This window comes from Myotis yumanensis, unplaced genomic scaffold (assembly GCF_028538775.1).
Source record: "Myotis yumanensis isolate MYYU_CA2020_CCGP unplaced genomic scaffold, mMyoYum1.0.hap1 SCAF_16, whole genome shotgun sequence".
In the NCBI taxonomy this organism is placed as follows: Eukaryota; Metazoa; Chordata; class Mammalia; order Chiroptera; family Vespertilionidae; genus Myotis; species Myotis yumanensis.
Window position 1 is genome coordinate 14,899,749 of NW_027223767.1, and position 6,000 is coordinate 14,905,748.

Genomic DNA, 6,000 nt, shown 5'->3' on the forward strand with positions numbered 1-6,000 from the left:
GATAAATGTACTGTGCTTTGTTGGAGATGTGTGACTTGAAAGTGTGAGTGTTTGCCAATGGAGAAGCTTATGATTCTAAAGGTTATAAAATCTATATTAATACAAGAGTAATATGCTAATTAGACTGGGAGACCTTCTGGACATCCTTCTGGACAAAGCCATGGTGGCAGTGCCGAGGCAGAAGCGGTTAGGGTCATTGGTTCCAATTTAACACCAATAGAAATCTTCCATTTGGGGTGTGATGAAGGGGGAGACTTTATTTAATACAAACATCTCAATTGTGATACCTCGTGACTGGGAACCAAATGGCTGTGGAATAGCTCAATGTTGTTACAGCTCCATTATGAAACAGCATGGCTGTGGAACAGCGTATCTGTGAAGTGGCACTGGGCATAAGCCGGCTCAGCCCAATGTTGTACCTCAGTCAGGGGTTGCCACTTGGCTGGGTCTTATAGGTTGACCTCTTTTGAGCTAGCCAGTTCTGCTCAGCTCTGGTTCACCCTGGTCTGCAGAAACAGGACAGCTTTACTCCTGTCCAGTGAATAGTCTCTGTTGTTTCATCTCTAGCAGGAAATGCAGTCTTAGGAGAAGAGGAATGTGAGCTCCACTGGGGGCTGACTATATAGAGCAGTGATGGCGAACCTATGACACGCGTGTCACGGGTGACACACGAACTCATTTTTTTTGGTTTATTTTTCTTTGTTAAATGGCATTTAAATATATAAAATAATTATAAAAAACATAAGTCTTTGTTTTACTATGGTTGCAAATATCAGAAAATTTCTATATGTGACATGGCACCAGAGTTAAGTTAGGGTTTTTCAAAATGCTGATACGCCAAGCTCAAAAGGTTCGCCATCACTGATATAGAGAGAATTCTGGCCCCTGTTCCCTGTTTTGTCTGTTCTGATGAAAATTTAAGACTCTAGCCCTACCAGTGGTCGGCAAACTGTGGCTTGCGAGCCACATGTGGCTCTTCCACAAAATACTGACTTTTGCGCGTGGGCCACGAAGTTTCAGTTGCACTGTACATGCGCACCCGCACGTGGTATTTTGTGGAAGAGCCACACTCAAGGGGCCAAAGAGCTGCATGTGGCTCTCGAGCTGCAGTTTGCTGACCACTTCCCTAGCCAGTTTTACTCAATGGATAGAGCGTTGACCTGCAGAATAAGGGTCCCAGGTTCAGTTCTGGTCAATGTCACATGCTTGGGTTGCAGGCTCGAGTAGGGGGCATGCAGCAGGCAGAAGATCAGTGATTTTCTCTCATCATTGATGTTTCTCTCTCTCCCTCTCCCTTCCTCTCTGAAATCAATAAAAATATATTAAAAAAAGAAAATAGAAAACTCTAAACGTTCACAGTTTGGTCCAAAATGCACTGTTCTGATTGGTTGAAATAGAGCCCTTCTGGTTATTAAAGATGCTAATGAGGATATAGCTGCACAGTTCTGATTGGATCGGGAAACTCTCAGTCCTATTTATTGAATTATGATATCTGGAACTCCTTTAATTAATTAATTAATTAATTAATTTTTTGTTACTCCTCTGGAGGATATTTTTTTCATTGATTTTTAGTGAGAGTGTAAGGGAGGGGGAGAGACACAGAGAGAGAAACATTGATGCGAGAGAGGCACAATTGGTTGCCTCTTGCATGTGTCCCAACTGGGGCTGGTTTGAACCTGTGACACTCCATTGCGCAGGCTGACACTGTAACCACTTGGCAACACTTGCCAGGGTTGTCTCTGTTGTTTTGTAAAATGAGGAAGATAGTGTAACCAGACAAACAATGGGTCCATGCTGCCTGTCACTACTCAATCCAGTTAAGCAGAGCAGGGTTGAATCATATGAGTGTTTATTCCAATATTGCCATCAGTATGGGAGAGCAGCAGGTCATTAACAAAAATCTGTTCTGCAGCCCCCTCCCACCCCCATAAACTGATTTCTTTTTTTTTTTTTAATATATTTTATTGATTTTTTACAGAGAGGAAGGGAGAGAGAGATAGAGAGCTAGGAACATCGATGAGAGAGAAACATCGACCAGCTGCCTCCTGCACATCTCCTATTGGAGATGTGCCCGCAACCCAGTTACATGCCCTTGACCGGAATCGAACCTGGGACCTTTGAGTCCGCAGGCCGATGCTCTATCCACTGAGCGAAACCGGTTTCGGCTAAACTGATTTCTTTTTTTTATTTTTTATTTTATTTTATTTTATTTTATTTTATTTTATTTTTTTAATTAAATTTTTATTGTTCAGATTACATTTGTTCCTCTTCCCCCCCCCCATAACTCCCCTCCTTCCAGTTCCCGCCCCACCCTCCGCCCTCACTCCCCACCCACTGTCCTCATCCATAGGTGCACGATTTTTGTCCAGTCTCTTCCAGAATCTCCCATTCCCCTTCTTCCCCCAAGAATAGTCAGTCCATTCCCTTTCTATGTCCCTGATTCATTATAATCACCAGTTCATTCTGTACATCAGATTATTTATTCACTTGATTCTTAGATTCACTTGTTGATAGATGCATGTTTGTTGTTCACAATTTGTATCTTTACCTTTTTCTTCTTCCTCTTCTTAAAGGATACCTTTCAGTATTTCGTATAATACTGGTTTAGTGGTGATGAACTCCTTTAGCTTTTCCTTGTCTGTGAAGCTCTTTATCTGACCTTCAATTCTGAATGATAGCTTTGCTGGATAAAGTAATCTTGGTTGTAGGTTCTTGGTATTCAGCACTTTGAATATTTCTTGCCATTCCCTTCTGGCCTGCAAAGTTTCTGTTGAGAAATCAGCTGACAGTCGTATGGGTATTCCCTTGTAGGTAATTGAGTCTCTTTCTCTTGCTGCTTTTAAGATTTTCTCTTTGTCTTTTGCTCTTGGCATTTTAATGATGATGTGTCTTGGTGTGGTCCTCTTTGGATTCCTTTTGTTTGGGGTTCTCTGCGCTTCTTGGACCTGTAAGTCCATTTCTTTCACCAGGTGGGGGAAGTTTTCTGCCATTATTTCTTGAAATAGGTTTTCAATATCTTGCTGTCTTTCATCTTCTGGCACCCCTATTATTCTGATGTTGGTACGCTTGAAACTGTCCCAGAGGCTCCTTACACTGTCTTCACACTTTCGGATTCTTTTTTCATTTTGCTTTTCCAGTTGGGTGTTTTTTGTCAAATCTTTGGTTTGATTCTTGTGCTCCTCTGGTCTGCTATTGGGTATAATATTCTTTATTTCAGTCCGTGTATGCTTACTTTCTAATTTCTTTATCGTAGCATCGAGGGTCTCATTAGTTTTCGTGAGGCTCTGCTCAAGTTTATAGCAAACCCTCAAAATTGCGATTCTTAGCTCCATATCCTCCATTTCTGTCATGTTTTTTTGTCTCCGCATCTTTTATGCTTTCTTGGTGCACCCCCTTGTGGTCTTTGTGCGCAGTCTTGTTCTAGCCAATCCTTAATTGTTGTAGTTAACACTAGAGGGATTTGACCACCAGGCCGACTGGCTGTAGGAATCAGCTGTGTGGAAAACTTCAGTCCTCTGGGGAGGTGCTTATCTAGCCTTTGCCTGAGGAGTTCGGCAAATGGCTCTGCGCAGGGCCTGGGCGGGGCGGGCTCAACAGGGCGGGGGGAGGGAGCAGCTATGGCTGCTCTCAGTCCGTCCCCAGGAGCTCTGCCTCTCTGTCCCCACAACTGCTGCAAACCTCGGAGGGACCGTAGCCAGACAGTCCCGCTTCTCCCGTTTGAGTCTGGGTCCCTAGAGACTCGCCCGGATCTGTAGCCCAGAGTCTGAGACTCCCTCCTGATTGAAAACAACAACCGCGCCCTCAGCCACCAGCCCGCTTTGCGCGCGCACCGCCGCAGCACCATACCTTTAAATTTTCCACACTGCGCCTCCTCTAATCCTCGTAATGCTGTTGTTTTTCCTTCTAGTTGAAGAGTCTCTCCTCAGCCAGCCTTCCTGTGGTTCTGGTTGATGTCCGTTCTGTCTTTTAGTTGTATTTTTGAAGTGGTTGTTCGAGGCAGCAAACTCCGGGGTTTACCTATGCCGCCATCTTGGTTTCTCAACTGATTTCTTATATAGGTAGAAGTTCAAAGGAAAGTAGGCAAAAGGGCAAATAGGCAGTTTACAGATATGCAAAAAAAGGCTGGGGATTTTCAAAGGGCTTGGTGATATGCAGAGCTTGGGTTCTTCAAAGGGCTAGAGATTCTGGTTTCTGCAACAAAGCTGTTCATCTTCCCATGATAATCAGCAGCTCCAAATGGGGAGGGTGGGCTGCACTTCCAGGTGAGCTTCCAGATCCTGAGTGCAGCTGCCAGCCAGGTTAGAATGTGCCTTCTTCAATTTGAATAAAACAATCACAGTTAACAGAGCATGATTAATATTTCTTACAATATTAGCTGGTTACCCAACATTCTATTTCTGCCCCCTTTCAATAGTAGTACCTGTCATCATAGCATTTGTAATGCTTAATTCTATGTCAACTTGACTGGGCCACAGTGCCCAGATATTGGGTCACACATTATTCTGGATGTTTCTGTGAGGGGTTTTTGTCGATTAACACTCCCTCCACGTTCTGCGTGGAGTAGGGTTCGGTACCTGAAAGAGGAGCCGCACAGCAAATGAGAGAAAAAGACAGGAGATAATTTTGCAATATTGGGGGACTAGTCGGGCAAGTCCTGAAGGACTTCCACCCATGCTCAGGCTGCTCCAATCTTTTATTGATCTGGAGTAGCCCTTAGGGTAAGGAAGTTTCAATGACACACAGATCAGCAGACAATTTCCAGGAGTAGACAAAAGTATCTGATTAGCTCATCAATAGATTTCCGGGAGTATCTGATTAACAATAATCAACAAGGATCTACATAAGTATCTAAGGAATTAAGGGAACTAAGGTGGGGATGCTTCAACTATTATTACCTAAATTAACTGAGTGGTTCCTAGATTAACTGGGTGGTGCACAACCCTGACCTTTGCTAGGACTTTCAATGGCTACTAGCTTTTGGGGGGGTCTCTGTCTAAACTCAGCTAGTGAAGACAATGAATGGACTCCAGCAGGTTTTTAGATGAGATGAACAGGAATTAGTAACACTGGAATTATTAACATTGGAATTAATAGAGCAGATTGCCCTACACATTGTGGTCAACCCGGTGTAATCAAGGGAAGGCCTGAATAGAACAAAAGAATGATGTCCCCTGAGCTAGAGAGAACTCTGTCAGCAAACTGCTGCATCAGCTCTTCCCTGAGTCTCCAGGCTGCCAGCCCACCCTGCAGATTTTGGACCTGCCAGCCTTCATAATTATGTGAGCCAATTCCTTAGACTAAATCTCTCTTTATATATACACACATCCTATTGGTTCTGTTTCTCTGGAGAATTCTGTCTAATACTGATTGTCATGAGGGTTAAATAATTTATACATGCAATACTTAAAGATTCGGACAGGGGTGGGTGGCCGCACTAGCAGACTATAACTTCAGTGTTTGCACCTGTCTGGGTTCAATTTCATGGATGCCTATGTTCTCTTGCTCTTTGAACATACCCGGGGCTACTAAAAATACCCCCATTCCCCCAGCAATCATTGAGGGCCATTTGGAGCCCCCAAAGGTCAGCCACTGCTTCTGTCATCTGAAAGGGACCAGGACAGGCCTGAAATGGGTCTGTCTGGCATGGCTTGGAATGCATGGGTTCTTGACTTTGTGCAGGAAAGAATTGAAGACATGGGTGTAGGTGATTTTGAGATTATGTTTATTCAAGCGTGGGATGGTGAAACAAAGGAAGGGCTTAGGATAGGAGAAGCAAGATCACAGTACCAGAAGTGAGTCTAGGCAGACCACAGTGTTGCAGAAGACCCAAGAAAAACCACGCGACGCTTTAAAGAAATGGAGGGACACTGTTTAATTACGCCAGCAGACTCAGGGAATAGCTTTCCAAATCTGAGTATGGAAACATGCAGGGGCCTTCTTTTTTTCTATCTCCCTGTGGTCTTTGTCCCGCAAATATGGACTATGCTTCCGGTATTTTTT